A 24,241-nucleotide genomic window follows, 5' to 3' on the forward strand; every position below is an offset into this window, starting at 1 on the left:
AAGAAAATATTGTTAATTTGTCTCTCGCGATTTATGACACCTATAAAAATTTTTATCGAACCTTACCTTAATTTTCGTTCATAATAAAAACATAACCACATACATACGTATTCAATTATTTTCGATTTCATCGATTCGTATCGATTGAACCGAATCTCTGGGAGCTCTGAGTGTCGAGGATCAAACCCGGAGCCCGGAGCCTGTTCGTCAGAGTTCCCTGTTCAGCTCGGCGAAGCGGAGAAACGTTCACGCGAGTCAATGTACCATGAAGATGTTCGCACCCCGAATTCGTCATTGGCCGTGTAACGATAGTTTTTCCATAGCGTGGAGTCGGTGGTTACGGGCGCGGGCATCGGTCGGATGTTGGCCAGTTTTGTCACGGTAATACGGCGTATTAGTCACAGCCTAATGACGAAAATAAGAGGCGACTCGGCAGCCGCTGGCGTGATTTGCCCGCGACGGCTAAACGATAATCACTGCCATAAAGTATCGAGATTCTTCACGCGCGTACACACGCTATACCATTAGGGCTATTCCTAGAGACGTTTTGCTGAAACGAGTAATAAGCGTTCCGCCGCCAGGCGTGCCAACGTGCATGGTAGCCTTGCATCGGTGAAGGCCCCCAGAAGGAAAGCAGCCACGAGCAATTTTATCCACGATTGCAAATTTTCTACAAACTTATTAATCCGTCGAAGCGAAAATTGAGAAAAGCAAATTTCTTGTTCATTGTTATATCCTACATGTATGTATATATACAGGTATGTACATCGATAGTTTGGCGAATAGTTTGAAGGAAGAAAATTTATCCGCTAAAACGTCGTTATCATCGCTTCGTTTCTAGATACGATATATAATTTCAAGTTATTTTACGAGATTTACGAGACATCTCGTGAAAAGCGTTTGAAGCACATTTTCAAAGAAAATTTAAAAATAAGCGTTAACGTGAAACGCAAAAATTTGATCGGTCGAAATATCAATTATCATTTCCAAGTTAAATACGACGATATAGTCTATTTATATTCTAGAAAGAAATGAATAATTCAATTAAATAATAGAGGAGAACAGCTCGAAAGCAAAGCGCATCTCTCGAGAAAAATATCTGTCGAGTTCTCGAGCCGCGTAAGGAATCGTTCACCCCGGCAGCAAGGGTGCGATCAAAGGAACAAAAGTTATATAGTGAGTGCGTTCCACGGTGGCGCCGCGCTTAGACGGAGGCCGGGTCAATTAATTCCTCTCGTGCAAGTAGTTCATCAAGTTCGCCGGTCGAACGTTTATACGAGCCGACAGCGGCGACTAACGAACACGCCGCGCTTATCCTTTTTATCTCCTCGCATACCCAGGGGTGTGTCCTCTGACCCGAACCCCGAGTCGTGCCATTCGCAGTAGTCCGTATGCTTAAATATAGAATAAGCCGAAAATAAACGCGAGTCTCGTTCTACGAAAAGAGAGAGAGAGAGTTTGCAACCCGTTGCAGAATCCAAATGCGAATGAGAGGCGGGAGAAGGGGTGGTTAGGGGGACAATGCGCAAGAATTATATGCGACGAATGCGTGTCGCGGTGACATTGTGCGAAATAAGAAGGAAGAAGGGATGTCGAAAGACGGCAGAGACCGTGGATCCACAGTCGGACGAAAAGGAACGCGCAAAGGGGATGACTTGGCTGGCGCCAGCATCTTCTTCGGTCCGGACGGACGTCTCTCTGATTCTGGTTCGAAGCTTTGCGGAGCTTTTTCTTCGCCAGAATTGATTCGAGTGAATTGTAATTCGATTAAAAGAGGGAGGGAGCGATCGAAAGGAAGAACGTGTATATTTATGGAATGCAAATTTTCACGATTCGATTGGTGGTTTTCCATGAGTAGATTTATTTAATTATTGATCGCGTATTATTCTACGCTCCTTCCATTCCTTCGAATTCGTATATATTCCTTCGATCTAAAGTCCATCCGTATCTTTCGAGCAAAGTCACGCGATTATTCTCACAAGTTTCGTGAAACGAGGGAACAATTTCCGTTTCTATCGATCACGAAAGATCTAGCCGGGGATGATTCATCGTCCCTTCGTGGACCGCGAACACTTCCGTATTCCATCTTTCGTGCTTCAAGGTCGCGCTCGAATCCGTTGCAACGCGCGAAAAAAAGATGGATAAGAGTACGCACGTATCCTATCCACGAGCGTGAATCACGCGATATCCACGTTGATATCCGAGCGAGAATTATCCGAGCTATCTGAGAATAACGAATGCGGTATTACAGGTGTGCTGCCTGTGATCATTAGCAGTTTCGTACTTTTCTGCCCGTGTGACCTCGTGCATGCCCATTACACGGGTATGGCGTTTGCGTTGCGTTTATTGGAATTGCGTAGTGGAAGAGAAAAATAATCTGGCTCGTTTTATTCGATCGTTTATTAAATTACAAGCCTGATTCTGGTGAACTCGTTAGAGAGAGAGAGATTTTTTGCCACGGATCACGTTCATGGATAAGATAAGAAGATCTGGATTGTAACAGGTAATTCGTAAGCGGAATTGGATGCAAAGTTATTATATGATCCATAATATATCCCTTTAATAAATTTTTGTTAACGCGATAAATTATTTTTATAATAAATTATAAATTATAATAAATTATATTTTATAATAAATATAATAATAAATTTATAATAAATAATAGAATTAAGAATTATATATTTTGATACAGATGAATTGTTATTAATTTTTTTTACATTCAAAATTTAAATAAAATTAATGGCAAAATCTTATGAAAAATAAAAAAAATTACTTGTCATGAAATATCGTTATTATTTATAATGACGAATAATATGGGCGAATATTTTTTGGAATGGATAATAATGTATCGATATTATTGTAAATTTGAAAATAATTTTGCAAGTATATAATAATTGTTTAACGCTTGATAAATTAATTTTTTTCATCTATTTTATATCAGTGATATCGTTACGTGCGTCGATAACCACAATGTGAAATTTTATAACCGATATAAACGGTATAAATTCCGGCAGGAAAACAATAACATCGGTCGTCATTGATATCGATTAATTCGGAGTCGTGTTTCGAACGCGGAGCAGAACGGACGTGTTGCTCTCTGCTCCTCGCAAGTACGTAATATTATTCGATGAATTAATAGATTTTGTTTAAATAATAATAAATTAATTAATTATTGTTACTATTATGTGAAAATTGTAAATAGAAACACTATTGTGAAAGAACGAATGCGATCATAAATTTCTAATTTTTAATATTATTTTTGGTTGCATAAATCGTGTTGATTTTTTCATAATAATAATAAAATTCATTAAGATGACGTATATATAGATTAAAGTTCGAAAGTTTCGATGGAATAACGTGAAAATTTTAAGATAAGATATACAAAATATCGTACGAATTAAAAGTTTAAAAAAAATATATTCATATTATATCTTATCGTAATAATCATTTATTCCGAAGATAAGAAAAATATTTTTAAAAAATTTTATCTTCTTAAAAATTGAATGTTATTATTTATTATACCAGAATTATTTTAAATCGATGAAAAGAAATAATCGCAATGGCGGAAGTAGAAGACGTGGACAAATGGACATTCTGAGCTTAATTTGCACACTCTGCTCTGACTAAGAATCCAACGCTTGTCCGGAATATCTTTTCGTGTTCTCAACCCATTTTCTATATTGCTTGCTAATAACTTAATTAACAGTAATCACAACTCTTCCACCGTAACAACGACGTTTGTTTTTTTTTCTTTCTCTTTCTTTTTTTTTTTTTTCGTTTCTCACGCGAACCATGAATTCCTCACTCGATCATCGTTGATTACCATGCGTCCAAGAACCGTACGAGCGTAAGTCAGTAACATTCTGTCGCTATTAATTATCGCTACTTCTGCTACCGTCCTTTATCTTGCACCAGGAAATTACAGTTTTATCTCGTCCTTTTGTTTGCTTTGCACGCATAGGATAGATAATATTTGCTATATGATTTATAAGATACGAATATAAAATACTGATAATATTAATTGCACGGTTGTACAGATATTTAAAAAAAAAGGATATTTATTTTCTTCATACATTGCCATCTTTATTATATATATACTTTAATTATGCTGATTCTTCTTCGAAACTGATAAATTCGTAAATATCACGTAAGGAGATATAAGCTCGTTTTGGCTAAATATAAATTTCAATTTTTGAGAAATTAATTAACTTAAGATACTCGCTTGCACTTTTATGTAATCTTTCATATATACGTCATCGTAACGAATTGTCGCATCGTTATTAATCTTTCGATAGTATAGTAAAAATTATAAAGTGTTTAAAAACAATTTGAAAGATATTTAAAAACTTTTTGCGCACAATTCAAAGAATATTCATCGCGACAAATAAATTTTAACGAATAAAGTGTCGAATGTATTACGACGAATCAGAACGAGGATTAATTTCCATAAAATTTCCTGATCTTCGCTTTTCGTTTCGAAACGTGTTCGTGGAGCGAAAGAGAGAGAGAGAGAGAGAAAAAAACTACGCAGCATTGTGAGCCGTGTATACGTAACACGGGCCTAAAATTTCTCGGCGCAACGAGACCGAGTAATGGAAGGGACGAGCGTTCAACTCGTCCCATTGTGCGCTAAATTACGGCCAATTTACAGGAATTTTTGTACCTCGTCGTAAATGAGGCCAAATCAGACGGGTGCAGGCGGCGCGATGGCTGTTGAACCCGTCCCAATAGCGGCTACTTGGCAGCCTACCAGCCTGTCGGACGGGCAAAACGACCATTTCAAAAATTCAGATCACGTGGCCGATTGGACGTGTACAAATAATCGCGGGACGAGACGAATCGTGAACCCTCTCCCCCCCGACCGCCGTCTGGAAATTAATTCACGCGCACTCGCGCCGCCATTAATTCGTGGCCCTTCCTGCCGTTGGATATCTGGAATCCGAATGATCGTGAGCTCTGCTACGATTTTAAAAATCATCGAAAGTATCTTAAATTGTCTCTCCAAATTGTATTTACAACTTGAATCGCTAAGAGAGTCTCAAAGAAAGAAATTATTGCGCAAACAATGGAAAATAAAGAAAAATCGGAGCGATAACAATAAGATTGATCCGCGATATAGACGGAAAGAAAATGTAATAATTCGAATCAGTATCCAATACCTCCTTGTAATCCGAAATCTGTTCTCTGGCGAGCAAAAAGACGTCAGAAACGATAACGGGGGAACAAATGGCTACATGCATTACACATCCCAACAATTTACATCGTATCAAAATAATATCATCCACGATAATAAACCAAAAGCGTTCACGAAAAGGACGCACGCGATGCGCCAATAGTGCGAGGACACCGTAGTAATCGACAACTAGTATCGCTCGCGTAAAAGGGGTGTGCGATATATATAAATACAGAAGAAGAATGTGCAATGTAAAAATGATAATAAGCGAAGAGGGTACAGAATCGAGAAACGGATCGAAGGAGTTTTCGTTTTCGAGATAAGGGTCTGTTGATTATCCGCTCATCAGGCCTGTTTGGGCCTGAACAGTTTCAAGATATCATCGATTTCCCCGTCTATCCGTTATCCAGCCATGGTTGAGGCGCGCGTGTATCTCTTCGCGCACGGTGAGAGGCGAGAGAAAGAGAGATAAGCACGAGGAACATCCTGAGGCCTGAATAATTTTGCCCTATACCACTCCTCGGGTGACGGCGCGCGCGAAATGGCTCGCGTCGAAGCGAGCCGAATAGTTTCTTCATAATAAGCCGGCTCGTAATTTCCCCTCAATTAGCGGCTGGCGACGAGTCACGCAGTCAACGCCATTTCCCTTCGTCTTCTCCCTCCCCTCTCTCTCTCTGTTCGCACGATTTAATATCACCGGCGACGTCGTATTAAATCTAAGTATGTGTCACGGACGGAGCGGAGAGAATATACGACGGTAACGTGTTTGGTTTAATATGTTCGGCTGATTATTGCTATGATGTATACGCCTTCGCTCGAAAATCTTTGGAATATTATGGATTGAATATTCCTCGTTGCTGGAAAACGAGTTGGGAGAGCAAGTTCTCTCTCTGGATTTTAATATCTCTTTTCTTCGCGTTGGGTGATAAGAATTAAGTCGGGAGATGATTGATTGAAATTGTTGTTAAATTAAATTCGGGTAGAAAGTTGTAGGAAACAAGGTAAATGACGAAATGAAGCAAAATCTCGCGATCGACACCGAAACAGCAACTCGAGTCGTTCTGTCGCTTCTGGTCCCTTTGTAACTCACTGTCGCGAAGATTTAGTAAAACCACTGCGCCATCCCACCCCGTTGAGACATGTCCACCCTTGAGACATTGATGGAAATGATGACGCGAATGAATATCGTCGCTTTAATTTAGGGGGCACGGTAAATTTTTGGTTTGTAAATCGGGGGTTAACATTGTTGTTGAAAGCGGTCCCTTTGAGGCCATTTTTTGGTCTCTTGAGCGAAATCCTCGATGCTAATTGAATTGCAAACCACGTTAAGGAAACGTTTCGCGATTTATTTTTCGGTATGCACGTTTTTCATGTTCGCTTCGCGATGCCGGCCATTTCCCCACGCTAACTCTCTCTCAAAATGATCGAAGATTTTTATCGAATAATCGAATAAAAATATTGCTTTAAAATTATCGTTTAAGAATCGTTTTCTTTCGTGGAATTCATTTTTTTAAATAATCTTTTTGTTTTATAAGAAACATATATGTATCGCAGTGAATTTCAAGTTATTGCTTCTTAATTATTGGCAGTTAAAGATCGATTAGAATATCTTAATTTCGTCTCGTAATTTATTTTAAAATTCGATTAAAAGCGTATTAAAATTTGGAAAATTTTGAACAATTGTATATTCGAAGGTAATGATGCTAAGTCGATGGATGAAAGATCGTTAGAAGCGCGGAATCTCGCCCTTTGAAACGCTCTTTCATTTTTCCCGATACGACTTTCGGTTCCCGAGATATCGTCGTGCAAACAAAAAGATAATTTTTAATCTTTTGCTATTCTCCGTCCTTGTTGTTTACTCGGACTTCTCGCTCGCACTTCAAGATTCCTGGAAAAACTAGTAGGCAATTCTTAGAAGGACGTAGTACGCATTTCCAGGAAAAAATGTAGGTCGCGGTTTCATTCATAATTTCTGCACCGTCTTCAAATATTTATATATTGGCAACCGATTGAGATATCGAGATAAAACAAAAAGGTTTCTCGATCTTAAGATATTCTTTATTTTCCAAGTAGATTTTGATAATGAAATTTTTGTTCTCTCAACTTTTTATATAATTTCTCGTGACGAATGTAATAGTCTACGTCGATGATATACAGAGCTGTTTTGTATAATTACGATGTATATGTCCTCTCGATATTAGAATACAATTTTAGCTGCACAAAAAATTCGCACTCTAATTATATTTACATCGTGATTTAATTCGACAAGCTTTCATTCTTCTCCTTCGTCATTTACTTACAGTTTTGGTTTATCGAGTACAACTGTGAGTAACACACGCTTCTCGAATGAACGTTGAACGAGTTTTACGCCCCGACACTTGTTACATTTGACTTCGAGGGAATCGAATCGGCCGTGACCGAGGAAAATGTGTTGCTGCAACGAATTTGCATTTAAACAGGACTCCATAAATCGTAACCGTGCCTACCTTGATAAGTAATAATTAATGATTCAAAGAGATTACACGGAATAATTAAAAAATTCCATCTGTATATCCCCTCCGCGATAAATCACAATTTACCGTTCCCATGAAATATCATTTGTACCGTTACCGACCGACCGACCGACCGACCGATCGGCCACGTTTCTGCGATCGTTATGATCTATCGGTGATACAACGTGAAATTTTGTTTCTTTGTCGCGAAATTCTGTGATAGTGTCACAGGGATAATGAATTGAGCTACTCTCTCTCTCTTTCTTTCTCTCTTTATCAAGAGGTAATATTTAACTTTGATTTAAGATTATGAATAATAACCGTATATATTTTAAATTTTACCGACGTGTAAGATTATATAATAGATTATCCTCGAGCTCGAATTCTTCTTCCACTCTTTTCCACGCACGAAACTTACACACGCGTATATTTCACTCTTGGGTTTTTGATTGATATTGATACAATGTAATAATATCAGTCCGCTTGTCGCGTCTAAAATTTATACGGTCTTACAACGTGTACAAAGTGATATATTCGTTCATCGAGCCACGTCTTCTGTGCTAAATCATTCTTAACTTTTATCCGATATCCGTCGTTAAAATTTTACACCTTGCAAACTTGAAAACTATTTTCAAGAGAAGTTCGATAACGTGTGAAATTATTTATTTTCGGGAAAGAAAAGTTGAAATTTTTATCGACGGATATATAAAATAAAACTTCCCCCTCCTCCTTTCTGTGAAAATCCACAGAATGCTCGATGAAAAGACGCAAAATGAAATATTCGAAGCGAAGATGTTTAAAAGCTGAAAAGCGGATCTCGATTTCATTTCCATCCCCGTAAGAATTTAAATTTGCATAAAGCAAAATCGAAAATAAATCGGTGTTCCAACGAAGCGCTATCTCGAACTGGTAGCTCGTCTCGGCCGCTAATGCCCCGTGAAACGCGCCGCATGCTGACACCCGTGGTCAGTGAATTAAAGAATGAAATATGTTAATGGAGTTCTCGTAGAGGGGTGAGCGAAGAGGAGGGAGGGGGGAGCATCGACCGGATGGTATCTTGATTAAGGTGTCTGCTAGACGTTAGTCACTCGGCTGGCAACACCCGCGAAAATCTAATTTTCTTCAAGCCACGAATGTCCAGAAGAAAACGTTTCAATCTTTCCCCTCTCGCGATATCGCGAGGATTGCCTGCTCCTTTTCACGTGAAGAGACGCGATGATGCTCGATGCCTGCTTGGAAATGATATTTCTAGCAAATTTCATGTTAACTTTGGTTTGGAAGAATCGATAGATATTGCGTCGATGCAAATTGATTTTGACAGCGTCGTCTAATTTGAGAGATTCAGCAATATTTCATTTTTCCTCCAATGAGGATCAATAGCAGGATCTTTGGCAATTTTTCTTTGTAAAATTTTGAGTTGAAATAAATTAGAATTGGAATTAGAACGGTCAACGAAGCAATATTCAATTTAAGATAAAATTAAAGTAAAATTAATCAAAATAAATTTTTATCGATTCCATCTTTGCATCATTACTCTTATTTCGATATCTTTGAAATTTCGAAACTTTCAAAAAAAAAAGGAGAAAGAAAGAAAAGAAATAGAAAATTGAAAACCAATCAGAAATATCAATTTAGTTTAATTATTTTCAAGTCATGGAAATACTTGACGTTTTCGCTATGCGAAATCAACTATCTCGTTCGTATATGCGTATATACATATATTCTTATCTCATATACGCGTTCATATCGACGGGATACAATTTTTTCTACGGATGGTAAAAATCGATGGTATTTTAATTGAACTGTAAATGGCTGACGTTTCTTCGACATATACGTGGGATGGGATATATCGTATTGATGACAATTTGTCCTTCGAAGCGATGTCTGCCTGCTAATTGGCATTGCATTAGAGATATTCTTCGTTATCGCTCGCTAATTGAAAATGCTTCGGCATGTAGCGCGCGCGTTGTTTGCTCGAAACAACGGAACAATGTCGAAGATCGATGAATTCGAACAAACGGCCAGGATAAAAATGGCTAAGGGATGAATCGATTCCACGGATCGTTGCTCTTGAATGTATTCTTTTTTCTTTTCTTTTTTTCTTGAGATTTTTTGAATTTTTAAATAACTATGATAAATTCCGTCTTAATTACTTTTTGTTAAAGAGAAATTCTGTTTTGGATTTTTTCTTTTCCTATAAAAAGGAAATCGTTTTAATTTGAAATTTGAAAGGTTTAGTAGGAAATTGATAGGATTAATGGTTGATAATATAAGTATAAGTGTATTATTTCAATATGATATTTTTGTATTTAAATAAAATTTAAATTTATTAAATATTCAAAAATTCGTTCGAAAATATAAAAATTGAAAAAAGTTCGTTTCTCTTACGGACTTTTCAATTTGTTTCGTCAAAATTTTTATGAAATATTTTAATTTGTTCAACAATTATACATAGAATCAAAAAATTACAAAAAGAAAACAATTTTTGTTAATTATATAAGAGAGAACGGATCTTTTGTTTTCGTTATTATATATAAAAATAAATAATAACTTATAATGGATCAAAGTAAATTTGTCCCATCACGATACTCTGTGATTTCACGATAATCTGTAACTCGAAGATATATCTGTAACTATCAAGCTTGGAGTAATTGGGATACAATATCGACGATCCCAAGTTCATACTGCCGGCTCTGAAATCATGAGATCCACCGGCGACGCTCTCGTGTAATTGGTGTTCGATAATTGACGACTTTCGAGTGACTAGAACTCGATAACGAGCCTCAGAGTCATGGAGCTCGATATTGACGATTCTCGAGATCAACGGAACTCCAGCATCCAAGCATTCCCGTGCAGTTAAGATTCTTTTCGTTGGAGCTAACCTTTTTTTTTTCTTTTCTTTTTTTTTTTTAATTGACATCAAAGATTTATAAATAGAAAGAGAGAGATCTATAGAAATTGTTCGTGAACATTCTTCAATCTGTTCTTTAAAAACGAACTCGAGGATATCCAAGAACGGTTCGCTTCTGTGAGAAACCAGACATTAAAAATTCACATACAGGTTTTCTATTTTCCCTAAGCTAGAATTTTACCAATACAAATGTCATATATTTTTTTTTCTAAGCCGTTTTATTTCTCGCCAATGTTTATTCTAATCGAAGTTTTCACTTCATCAACCACTTCACGAGTATAAACCATTAATCCAAACCATTTTATACAACTGTTACCTGCTAATATTTCCAAGCTAATTTCTCGTTGGCAAAAACATGCAAAATCACTCAAGAGTATCGATCATATCGACAGATTTTAATTAAAATGAATAAGATGGACAGTTCACAGCGTCTCGTTAATCGTACAGTTTCATTTTTTTTTTATCTCAATGACGAAACGATTTATTTTAAAATATATCGTGTGAAAACGATTGGCAAAAATTTCGCAAATCGGTATTTTAAATATTTTAAAAATTATCGTTCACACGTTTGAAATTATTTACGAAATTATCGTACGTATTTAAAAAATTCGAATTTACGATTTTCGAAGCATAATTTACTTCGTTTTTCAAGAAATTGAAAATATAAATTCACGATAAAATTAAAAAAAATATATATTTAATATATCTTGAAATAAATTAAATATCCAAAATTTCGATTTAATTCCTATTATTTACAACGAGACATTGAGAATCATAGTTACGAGGTGTACATTTATCATAAATAATTTATTTCCAATTTACGAAAACCGATTTTATAAGCTGATTTCAGGGATCGTTTTCGACACTTTTTCATCAATTCGACGATTATTTTCTCGTCACGAAATGTTCATCTTTCTTAGAGATTCTCCTCGAATAATTATTTTTTTCATTGATATTGCAGTTGTGGCGAGAGCGCGCATCGTCACACATGCGCAATCCCGAGACTACCCGCAACGTTTACGACGTTCTTTGCCCATTTCTTTTTCCAAAGTCGAGGCTTGGAGTTCCATCGAATTCGCGATATGTCGAAGACAGCCCGTTTCTTTTATTGGTCGTTAAATTTACCGTGATGGATATTTAATGATTTGAATTGGCCAGTAAAAAAAAAAAAAATAAAAAAAATAAAAAAAGAAAAGGCAAAGCTATCGTCAATTCGAAAAGCACGCTGTCGATAAGGATCTGCCATTCAAAATCTTCATTTTCTTTCGTTTATACGTATGTACGGAATGTATTTGAAATTCATCGATGGATAGATATAATTTGTATGGAAAAATCTCGTTTACGTTATGTAAATCCGTTTGTAAATAATTTTGTATTTTTCATCACCGATTCCTTCTAATTTTGTTTTTTTATTTCAAAAATATCTAGCATATCTAAAAAAATTAATTTATTTTTCCTTCTAATGTCTAATTTACATAATAAAAATTTATGCTTGTTTAACTTTTCGGTTTCTTCGCGATGTGTTACATCAAACTTAACCCTTATTCGACTTTTTCGATTAACGAATTTGTCCAATTAATTTAAATAATCGATATTCATATATTTGATCGTTTGTCATCATTTTTATCGGGACAAAATTACTCTGTCACTTTATACTGTCTGAAAATTCGGATTAATTGTATATTATTTATGTGTATAAAAAAAGAGATATTAAAGTAGCTTTTTAAAATTAATTTAATCGGTCCAAATTTCAATCATCCTCTCATGTAAACAACGAGTTTAATCCAACTCGAGAGTAAAATCCAAATAGGGATCGCAATCACAGTTTGTCATTGATATTTATATTCGCGAGTCATAAAATCGGCCGCTTATATCCGCGGCATCCTCGGCATTCGGATCTCATTAAAACCTTCAGCCGCACAATGACATTTAAATAAAACGGTTTTCCTTTCACCGGGGAAAAACACGATTGCCTTGGAAAGGAAAGTTCAACGTGAAAAGGGTTAATTCGCTCGTTAGCATCGCGTCCTTTTTCTCACCGTCGATGCCACTTTAATTAATCGCGCTCTTCACATCCTACATTTCAGAAGAGGAAAGAGAAAAATCGTGATATTCTCCTACAGACGATCTTATCTATTTTAATTTCTTTCTCGTTAATTTTCTAAGAGCACATGATGAATAATATTTGTCAATAGTGATATCATCGATCGTGCCTATCCTCAAAACCAAATAGTCAGTGTAATAGTAAAATTATATCGAGAATACTATTGTTAATTTTTTAATTTCTAATGGGACATGCAATTTTTACTTTCTTAAATTTACTATATTGCTCGAATTCTAATACAAAATTTAAATCTTTGTGATGTATTTCACTCGAAAGAGTAAAGTCATCGATCGAAGAATTTTTAGCCGTCCGAGTTAACAATCTTATATAATATTCTATTCCCTTCGTTACATCGATGATTTATGCAATCGTCAGTTGCGTATGTCGCAACGAAAATACCTGGCGGATACTACATAAAACGGCCGGCTCAATCGTTCGATTTAAATCAAATTAAATCAGTTTCATAAACGCGCGAGTCAAACGTGCGTATGGCGTATACTCGGCTTATTACCGCGATTTTTTCTTTTTTTTTCGTGTAGGCCGATGATTAAAGATGTGCGTAATCCTCGAGGAGAACTCGCAAATCATGTAAATTAGCTACGAAGCCGTTGCCTTCTGCGGCCGTTTCTAATTAACATAGTAGCAACTGGTGCACGTTGGCGGTTGAGTTATAAGGGAAATCGGGGAAATATTAATATTCAAAACGATTAAAAACACGTTTTGTCCGTGGACTTTCGATGAACGTGGTACTACAGTGAAAGGGAAAAAATATTTTCTAGCCTTACATTATCTTGTAGGAAAATTTGTCTAATTCGAAAGATTCTAATTCATTCTCGATTCTTCCTCCCCCTGTACTTAATCCTTCAAAATGTTTAAGAAAAATTATTATATTTATCGTAAATACTCAAGGGTTGATTTCAAAATGATATTCCTCGTGCACACAATCATCCATAATCAATTTATTATAATGGAAAGATTTTTTCCATCTTTTTTCTATCCATCACATAGTTAAATTTTTAATAATAATAAAAAAAGTAATGAAACTATAAGAATTGATTTCATTGTCTATGAAAAATTTTTTAATTTGAATTAAATCCCCGTTTAAAATATTAAAATTTTGCAAAATAACAATGATAATAAAATTCGTACACTACATTATTACTAATTATTAATATTAACAATATGATTGAACAATATTATTGCAGGAATCATAAAAATTATTTCCACTTAAGACGTTCTTAGACGCTCATCCTTTTTCCAACTACCTTCTGCTTTTCGGAAAAGTTTGTACAACTCGAGGTCCATAAATCATTTTCACAAAACACTTAGAATGTTCCATCACGGAAAATAACGCGCAAAGTACAGGGAGATGCATGGTCCCTTTAACTCAAAGATTCTTCACGCAACAATTAAGGAAGATCCGTGGATGAACAGATTCTTTATCACCAAGTTTCTTGAATATGAGGAAACTTTCAGAGTCTGAGCACACGGGAAACTTTTAAGCTTCCATCCGGTATCCATCGTCCATTTAGGGATGAGATTTTTGGATTATAACTTTCGCCCAACTCGGCTATCAATTCCGTCCCGTAATTAATAAAACTGTCGTGGAGCTAATCAAACCGCCAGGAGTCTGGATTTAATTTGTCAATAATTATCGACAAAATGAAAATTTAATCTCTTGGATTTGAAGATGTTGGAAATTATTATACCATCTTATTATCAATTTAATTCTGTTTGTGAAATATCAAAATGCAAAATAATTTTATTACATGATCGAATTTGATCGAGTTTTTTAATGTTGTACGATTCTTCCAAATTCTTTTTCTTCTTCGAATATCAGTTCGACTGATATAATTAAAGAAGATCGAGATGAAAATTAATCACTGAGATTTGAAAAATATTTTCTTGAATCGATGTTAATGATCGATCATTTCTCGAAATTTTCTGATTTTCTAATCTCGATTAGAAAACGCGACAAAATTCTCCCTCTCAAACTTTCTAAACCTTCTAAACCAGTCCAACCGACCATCTATTTTACCAAGAACTGCTTCGACTTCACGCCAAACGCTCATCCCTCATTCTCGCCTCCTCGTACTTTACACTGCCCGTCCGTCCGCGCCCCTTTTATCATAAGTGAAACGTCCTGTCAAGACTTCTAATATTCTCGAGAGAATCGCCGCGCGTATCCGTCAACTGCTCGAAGGGATTACGCCGGTTGATTTTTTTTTCGCAGCCGTGGTTGAAACCGCGTGGACAGTTCAGAAAGAATCCGCTGCTGGATCAGATAGTTTTAAATCCTGCATTCTCGCACCGTGATCAGGAAATGGTTAATCGTCACGTATTCACGCTTCTCAGATCTCTGTCCTCCGCCGGACGGATCGTGGCAACAGGCACGCTTGCCGGAAGTCGAGGGATCCCGTTCTGAATCCCGATTATCCTGTTTTATTTCGTGCACCGATCGTCAAGGTTATCTGTTTCCTCAGAATGCGAAGATACTCGGGTTGTTAATTGAGATTAATATTAAATATATATGTATATAAAACAATTTTGCACAACAGAGTTGGGAGATCTATTTTTACGTGCAAATAGCCTGTAGTTTTATTCAAAATTTTTCGTTATCCTGTATATGTCATTATCGCTTGTGTTCTGAAAATTCGATTAATATTAATATCCTTGTCTAAGGACGAATGCATTATTGCACCGCGGATGACGGCGAGAGTTGCGTTACCTTTAATGATAAAGCCGTTGTTGTACGTGCCGGCTGCAAGCGGCTCGAGTATGTTGCAAACGACCATATATGCATTACAGTGCGCTCTGAGCCTCCGACCGATTCGAACACGGCACAATTCCTCGAACGATCGCGAACGTTTCCAACGTTCCCTCCGAGGCGAGGGAAAATGAAGCGGTGATAGCAGAGGTATCTCGCGATCTCGGTACGGTGGAGTGGCAAAGAGCCGCTTGTTTGCGAGCTATATTCCTGTTGGAATGTGCGTAGTATCTGTGTAGGGATTTTAGAATTTTAACCTTGAATTTTGTCCAAGTTTGTGATAAAGATAATGAATAATGAATGGAAAGATTGTTTGGAGAAGAGAATTAATTGTAAACTTTGAAAAATTCGGAAATTGAACTGTTCGTTCTTTATTTTATTACATCGCACGTCGAATATAACAATATATATATATATGTGTATAAATTTTTATAATGCATATAGCTCACTTGGTGCGATCGGTTAATGGTTTAATAAAGTCGGCAGACAAGGGTAGAATGTCTATTCTGAATGTTCGTGCGCAGCATGAGTAGCTCTCAACGGATCCACAGTGTTGCAAGATTCATTATTATTTCTAGAACGAACACGGGCCCTCGATAGTTGGCTGGTTTGGTCAAAGAGTTGGTCTGCTCGGCAACTCGGCTTCTTGTTTCTATAAATTACGGCTTCTCATACACCGATGTATCGCCTTAATAGATATAATACACGCATTTAACAAGCGGGCAGGCCAACCATGTGAGAAAGATTTCCATGCCGGTTCTGTTGCACTGAATAAGCTCGTTTGTTCGATAAACTGCGCGAGCAGCTTGAAAACGTTCGATCACCGGCCTGCTTGGCTATTAATTAAAAGCGGTCGGGGTCTCACTTCGTTAAGAGCGGACGATGCGTCATAAAGGCGCGTACACGCGGAGGAGGAGGAGGAGAGGGGGAGAAAAAAGGAAAATCGAGCAAAAAAAGAGAGGGAGGGGGTGACAGAGATGCAAATAACTGCGGAAAACCGGTGAATCGTCTTGTTAACGACTTGAATTATGATTATGGTCGTTGGTGTGGGATTTTGGGTGCTCGAGAAAGATGCCATCTAATCTAATCTAATCGAGAATTTTAATTTGAAAACTTTAAAAGTTGAGAGGAATTGAAAGGTCGATCGATTTTCCGATCGTTATAAAAGTTTTTGACTCTAGATTTGGATATTCGACGATCAATCAGTGATAATTTGTAATAATTATTTTTATCGAAATTAATACAAATAGAATTTCAAATTATTAATTGCGGAAATATAAAAATCAATTGGATATAATTCCTAAATTCTTTTCTCGTTCTACTTTATTTTCCGTTTCCGCATAACGGTGCCTCTATTTCATTAATGATCATTTATTTTAATTTAATTTTATTATAACGATGAGGCTTATTTTTAATTTTAATCATAATAATCGTAATTGGATAAAAATTTTAGATGGATCGAAACGAATCGTTTGAATATCAATATCAACATCATACATCATAAAAACTCATCATAAAATAAACTCTACGTTAATATCCATCGCGTTGCGAATCAATTTGAACGATCCTATATTTAACCAGCATCCTCGACTTCGACATGAATCACATTTCCAGCGGCATGCTGAACTCGTAATCTCGCTTCGCACTTCGTTTCGTATCTAAAATATCGAGGGATCGATTTTCCGTACTCCGTTTCCCCTTAATCGTCAATTACTCCCGACGCATTCAACGTTGCAAATCACCTAAAAACAGGATTCGCTCGTGACTCGTCGGATTATAGGGGGCGCAACACGCGCTGTCACGCGTGCACGCACTAAACACGTGATAGACGTCATGGAGGAATAACAGGCGACAGTTGCTTGTTTCCGTTCCGATCGAAACTTCAAAGCGGAGACGATCCAAGAATCCGCATCACGATCATCGTCATTTCTCGCATCATTTCGCGATTATTCGTGGAATCTTTTAGGGTTGCAAGTACGAAGCTTTGATGTGGCTTTGCTTCTATTTGTTGCACGAAAAATAAGATCGATGAAATTAATTATAGTATGTTGTATAATATACGTTGATTGTTGAAAGAATTTTTATTAGGATTATTATCCTGGTTTATAGAAAATTGAAAGATATTATGATTTTGAATATATATAAATTTGTTGAATATATATATATATAAATTTATAAAAAAATTTGAACAACATTTTCCAAATTACGAAAATACGATCGAAAGAAATAATTATAGTACTTTTGTAAATAGATCGAAATGTGATGGCGAAAACATAATCTGAGCATATCTAAATTTGTAAAAGCAATGCTGCGATAATAAGTGAAATTTTAAATCAACGCTATCGCGTAATCGAAATATTATTTTTCCCCTGCATCCGCTTTTTAACATTTCCATAACGTTTCGTCTCACGTTTCGACATATCCATAACCGTATAACACCTACTGCTAATAAAGTTCGATCGTAAAAGTAACACTTACGATAAAAACAACAGAGGAATAAAATATCTCTGTGGTGATCCAAGTGTTACGTGGCTTCGGTTTGTCGAACACGAGCCGTATCACGTGGGTCGTACGCACGTAACGCGTTTGAGACGGCTGGAAGTGTCGGTGGATGTTGAGTGTTTGAAGAAGGTTCTTCTAGAAATAGAGTTCAGCTGTTCAAATTGAGCGAAGAAATGACTTTTTTCATGGTCCAGATGCTTAAATACCCCTCCTTTTTTTTTTTTCTCGATCGAACACAACCTGCGCGTTTCAGTGGCCCTCGAACGAGCAATTTCACGAGCTCTCCTCCTTCCCTTGTTTAAACGTGATTAATGCATCGATGTATGTTTGGAATACTACGTGATGGCGGTTTCGGATCATTTTTCAAAAGGGCACGATTTGCAACCGGCACCAACAATTTTCAGCTTGTCGCTCGGTTCTTAAGCACGTTTGACGTCCCTGTTGCGACATGCTTTCTGATTGGGATCGCGTCGCAAAAAAAAAAAAGAAAAAATATTAACCGACGTCTCAAGCACCGAACACCTCGCTACAAAATGTAGCACCGAGAGAATGCAATTATCGGATGACGAAAAAAACGTACCTCCCTATACATATTCATGAGGTTATTACCATTTCGCTTCTCTTTCTTTCTTTCTTTCTTTCTTTTTTTTTTTTATTTACTCGCGCGTCAAATTTTTTTCCTTTTCATTTTTAACAAACGATCTCGTTTTCCCTTATCGTTTAAGCACAGTAAAATTGTGATTCGTGGAGATAACGAACTATGAACTATTATGAAAAATTTTCGTGGAAGATTGTTGAATATGATGGGATGAGTATAGAAAAATGTGATAGGCTATTAGGAATTTTTAGAATTCGATGTTCTCATTGAAATTTATGCTATTATAGTATAAGTGTATTTGAAGTTGAAGGGAAAAGAGAGAAAAAAAACACAATTTAATTATTTTAAATTTATGCATTGATAATAGAGTAGAAATATCATGTAAATGATGATCCTGAATTTTTCTTCGCTAAATTTATCAAAACCCGAGAATATTGAAAGTTATATTTAAAATAATGATAATAAAAAACAAGGATCGTAAAAAGGAAAAATAAATAAACGAAGAGAGACGAAGAGTTAAAAATCTATATTTTTATTTTTCTTTTGAAAAATCAAATTCTCTTACTATCCCTCCTCTCTAAAAACCACATCCCATGTTGCAATATTCCGACCACAAGCGTACGCAAGTAGCAAACGAATGATCATTGTGAAATGCTACCAAGCGTGTCCGCAGCATCGTGATCCAACTTGTTGAAAACAATTTTCTGTACCGATAAAATCATCGATATCGGCCACTGCATTGGCCTGAATTAAACCTTAGTATTCTGTGATCCATAATTATTTTTTATACTTGCAAAAAAGAGAAAAAAGTAAAAGTACTGTTACTCGGTTTCCGACGATTTTAACATCGTTAATTGACATTCCTTTTTTAATTCCAAAAATTTATTTGTAACTTGTAATCTTTAAATTGAACATTAACGCTAATTAATCAAAAATTGAATTACTTTCAATTATGTAAATTTATTTTTGCGTCTTCTGTGATATATTACCAGGATAAATTAAACGAATAAAATAAAAATCTAGGTGCAATCACATTAGACAAAGGATCGAGGTAAAGGCTTCGTGCAAGTTCAATGTGGGAATCGCGAGGGCGTAGGTAGGTACACCCTCGATTTCTTCCGTGGAACGTGTTCCAGGAAGGCAGAGAAGGTGAGAAAAACTCGCTAGGAACGTTTCTGGAGGAAGTCGAGGAAACGAGCTGGCTGCGTGTACGGTTAGAGGAGAGGGAGGGGGGAGAAAGGGGGAGAGAATAATCGACATCCTCGATGTGTTTCGAGTTGTTACCCGATGGAGGAAGTGAACGTGATCGCATGGGTTCGACGAGGCGGTGGAACAAGATGGATTCTCATTGATGGAACATCTTTTATGGAATTTTTTTTTTCTTTTCGATAATTATCATTCTTTTATCCTTTTATCCAAACACGATATAAATAAATCAAGTTACTGTACTTCGCTTTCTCCATTCCAGAAGTTTCTATTTTTCCTTCGAACTTGCAAATGCACACATGCAATCACGCATGTCCAACGAAGAAAAGCTGTTTTCAATTTACAATTTCGTTCTTCGTATGAAAAGTTACATACTCCGTCGCTTTATAAAGGAAAGAAGTTGCTATAAATTCCTAAATTCCACTCTCTGGTCGCGAACATAAGATACTAGAATCAGTTACAATGAACAATGAAAAACATCGTATCCATAAACAAAATTCTCGTAATAAAAGTAGCCACTTGTCTAAAACTCTTAAACACTTCTATCTATCGTCGTAGACGAGAACTCTAACCTGCTCGAGAATAGAGTGTATTGAAAGAAAGAAGGAGAGAAAAGTATCGTGTTCTCACACTCGCGGAGGATCCTCGAGTGCGCGAGGATTCACATTTCTTCAACCATTAACATTCCACGAGACCATTATGCCGCATCAACGCTAATCAGAGTCCTGTTCGCAAATTTATCCACATGCGTTTAGCCTCCAGGTGTGGACGCGGCACACAAGGGGGAGTCTCCTCCTAAAGGGGATCTGGCCAGATCTGTAGCATGGAGGGAACATTTTTCCTTCAGGCCTGAAAGGAAAGGACGGAGTCGGCGGATTGAACGGAGATGGGAGGTGAAAAAAAGTCGTAGGTGTGTTCCCTTCCTCGAGCAGCCACCCCGCGAGCAGCAACTCTGCCTCCGTCCTTGGCCCAAGAGGAGGTTGTCGAGCGAGAGAGAAGAGAGAGAGAGGGAGCCGTAATCACGAGCAGGTACAAGGTACACGGCACCACGTAGCGAGGATTAATGATTCGCGTCCGCGACGTCGTTACGAAGCGAGAAAGCATTTTCCATTTTTTTCTCGACCCGACCCACCCTCCTCGACGCGCTCCTCGGGCACCCCGTGGCCGATTACGAGGAGGGAGATCGGACTCTGCTCGTTGCCCAAAGGCAAATCGCTTCTGAGATATCCAGATTAATTTTATTCGAGAGACTTTTCTTACAAAGTAGAGTTTCTTCGGAAAATTTCACGCTGAAAACTAGGAAATTATTGTAAAGTGAGTCGTATGTATATTCATAATATGTAGAACTGGTGTAAGTACCTATTTTATATATAAATAGTATAATCAAACTTTTAAAATTAATAATTATAAAAAAGAAAAAGTAAATAAATGAAATTATTTTCACAATTTTGTTTATTGTTTCGTATTTGTACTTTTAGATACACTTGTTATCCTGGAACAAAAATTTGGATCATCGTGCACAGGAAATAGAGCTGAAATTGGAAATTTCTCGAAGCAAGACGATATAAACGTTCCTTCCTAAGATAATTTTATACGTGCGCGTTGACAACTGTATCCACGACGATCATAATAACGCGATGGGCAGACTATAAACTCGGCGGCCGCGTAATTTCGCGGCGATATTTACCCGACCGAAATTGCACGCGGTCCGGCCACGTGGCCAACGTATCCAAAACTGTGTGGACAAACTGTAATATTCCGTATCACGGTGCACGCAGTCGCGCAATTACGACCGCAACAGCAAGCTGGTTACGACTGATTGCCTCTATGCGCCGTTTCGTATACCCCCCTCCGTTCGTTCCCGATAAAGTGGCTCGAATCGTTCGAAAATTAGCGGATCTCTCCGGTTGACCGATTCCGTAAATACCGTGCTTTTGCGCGGACAGGTGCCACGATATTCATTAATATTCATCAACCACCCCCACCTCCCTCGCGGATATACACATTCGTTCGAATAAACTCCACGATTGCGCGACCGATGCGCGCAGTTAGACACCAGTTTGTACTACGTTTGTACTTGCGAGGAAATTGATTCAATCCGAAAGCTCTGATTTTGAATTTCGAACGATCGAATAATTTTTGAAAAATTTTCCCGCGTGCCGAATCGGTTCTTTCTCAGCGATGAACTTGTTATCATCGATTAAAATGATTCTATACAAAAAGTGATTCTTAAATGTAACTTGTGGTAGGGAAATAGAGAGGGATCTTGAATTTAAAAAATATTCAAATTTCACTGCTCTGTATGTTTCATTTTTTTAAATTATTTATTCAACAGAGTCCTCTTTAAGTGACGTTCCAAAAAGAAAATTTTGTAATCTATTTTGTTTTCTATATATATAAATTTTATTGTAAAATTTCATTATCGCAGGAAAAATTGTGAAATTTCAATAGTTCCTGCTCCTCTTTTTCTCGTATACTTTTCATTCGTTTGTTTTTTTTTCCGCGTTGGAAATCGTATAACCGATTCTAATATTCTAATCTATCGACTCGAATTTAGACTCATCACCTTTCCCAGGCTCATAGCCGCAACAGGATGTTCTATCGAACGAGTTTTCAAACTGTCTCCTATTCTTGAAACTCAACACGTGTTTGACGTTGAATCTTTACCCTTGTTACTCTTTGGTGCCAGAGAAATTGAATGATTTATAACTTATAAAGTATACATAATTGATATTATATTCCTTTGGAGAATCGATAAAGACGATGTAATTGAATGCAAATTGAAATTTCTTACTCTGTTGAATCCTCACGTACTTAAATTATTAGAAATTTGTCACGAACCTGTCACGAACCCCTCGAATAGTGTATAATATTTCAATGAGAATTGCAATCCAAAAAAAAAAAAGGATTGAAAACCTCTGATCTGGAACATCGAATCAGATTTTCCCCTCGTCTTCGACAACCTGAATCCCTCTATATATATGGTTGCCTATATCCTTTCTCTAGGGTCTTCTCCTGCACCGCAAGCCGCTACGAGGAACGTGATTAGCCGTTGCGTTTTATAGAAACACAAACACGGGTTCACGAAACTCTCTTCTCACGGGTCTTCTCCTCCGCGTTGCTTCTTTCGAAAAGACGAGAAAAGGAGAAAGAGAGAGAGAGAGATCTTTCGCGATCTTCCCGAAAGAACGACCTATTACTGGCAGGAAATGAAACTTCGGGATATTTATCATCTCGCGAGTGCTCCACGTTCACCTCTCCCCCCTTTCTTCTTCCCTTTCTCTTTTTCTTCGCCTCTTTTTCCCCTTCCCCTCCCCCCTCCGTAAACTTTTCCTCGGATGCGCGGAAAGCGAGCCAGGGAAATAAAATTCGGATTATCCGGGGAGAAGGTTCGAATGGAATTTATCGATGACACGCGCGCGGAATTTTACTCGACGACGCGGAAATCGGGATCCCGCGCGGAATGCGAACGACGAGGTTGCTGTCGTTTCGAGGTTGAAAATGTAGATTGTCCTCTCACGAGTTCGAGTAAGGATTGTTTTTTTTTTCCAAGTGATGCCGAACAGAGATCGGCTTCTAAAACGGTTCCATTTGTTATTTCCGTTTGTGCGAGGATGTATGTGGAAAATGTATCATCGAATATTTTTGTTTTCTAAACGGAACATGTCTTGGAAACGAATGAATCTTTAAAATCTCGTGCCATTGGAATTTAAATATTTCAAGAGAACTGATGATTATACTTGTTGATATCTTTATTGTGAAGTAACAACTGTATGTTTTTTTTTTATCGAGAATTATAATTTTAATTTGAAATCATCGTTTGCTTGTCAAATTTCGTAAAATTTTTCGATTACAAAATCGTAATTATAAAACGAGATGTTAAAAGTGATTTCATCAATCGAATTCGTTTCATCGAAAATCTTCCCCGAAAAACACAAAGCAACATTTTTCAAATTTGACAAATTAAAAAGAATTTAATCGGTCCATCGCATCCTTCTCCTCCTCAAAGAACCGCGTCTCAAAAAAGAAAAAAAAAAGAAAAAAAGAAACACGTACAAATTCGCAGAAATCAAAGAACCCGAAAGAACCAACTGCACCACTACCTGCACCGTTAATATTCTCGAAACCGGAAGATCGAGTCCCTGCCACGATTTTTCTCCCGCCACGCATTTAAATTACGCATCCCCTCTAACACCCCAGCAATTATTTTCAATATAATATCGTTTCTCGCGAAAGAGGATCATTGGAATTATCTATTTTGGTCAAACGTTCAACGAGGCGAGGAGACAGGCTTTTGGATAAGTAAGGAGAGGTTGTAACAGGTGCCAGAACCGGAGGAGATTCTTATTGCCGTCCGATCGGTATTAATCAATGATCCAACGAGACGCAGCTGGCTTATAATCGTAAACGTCACTCGTTCCAGTTGTAAAATCGAGAATTTATAACTTTTAACCTCGTAAGGACCTCGTACTCCTTCCTCTCTCGTCC

The 24,241-nt window shown here is 37.2% G+C and overlaps 1 protein-coding gene across 1 annotated transcript in view; it reads left to right on the forward strand.

Annotated features, from left to right (window-relative positions):
* The window catches only part of LOC107999229 (UPF0489 protein C5orf22 homolog), a 761,052-nt gene that overhangs the window by 280,519 nt on the left and 456,292 nt on the right, over positions 1–24,241 (forward strand). The gene's annotated exons all lie outside the window — the stretch shown is intronic.

This window comes from Apis cerana, linkage group LG7 (assembly GCF_029169275.1).
Source record: "Apis cerana isolate GH-2021 linkage group LG7, AcerK_1.0, whole genome shotgun sequence".
Lineage (NCBI taxonomy): Eukaryota > Metazoa > Arthropoda > Insecta > Hymenoptera > Apidae > Apis > Apis cerana.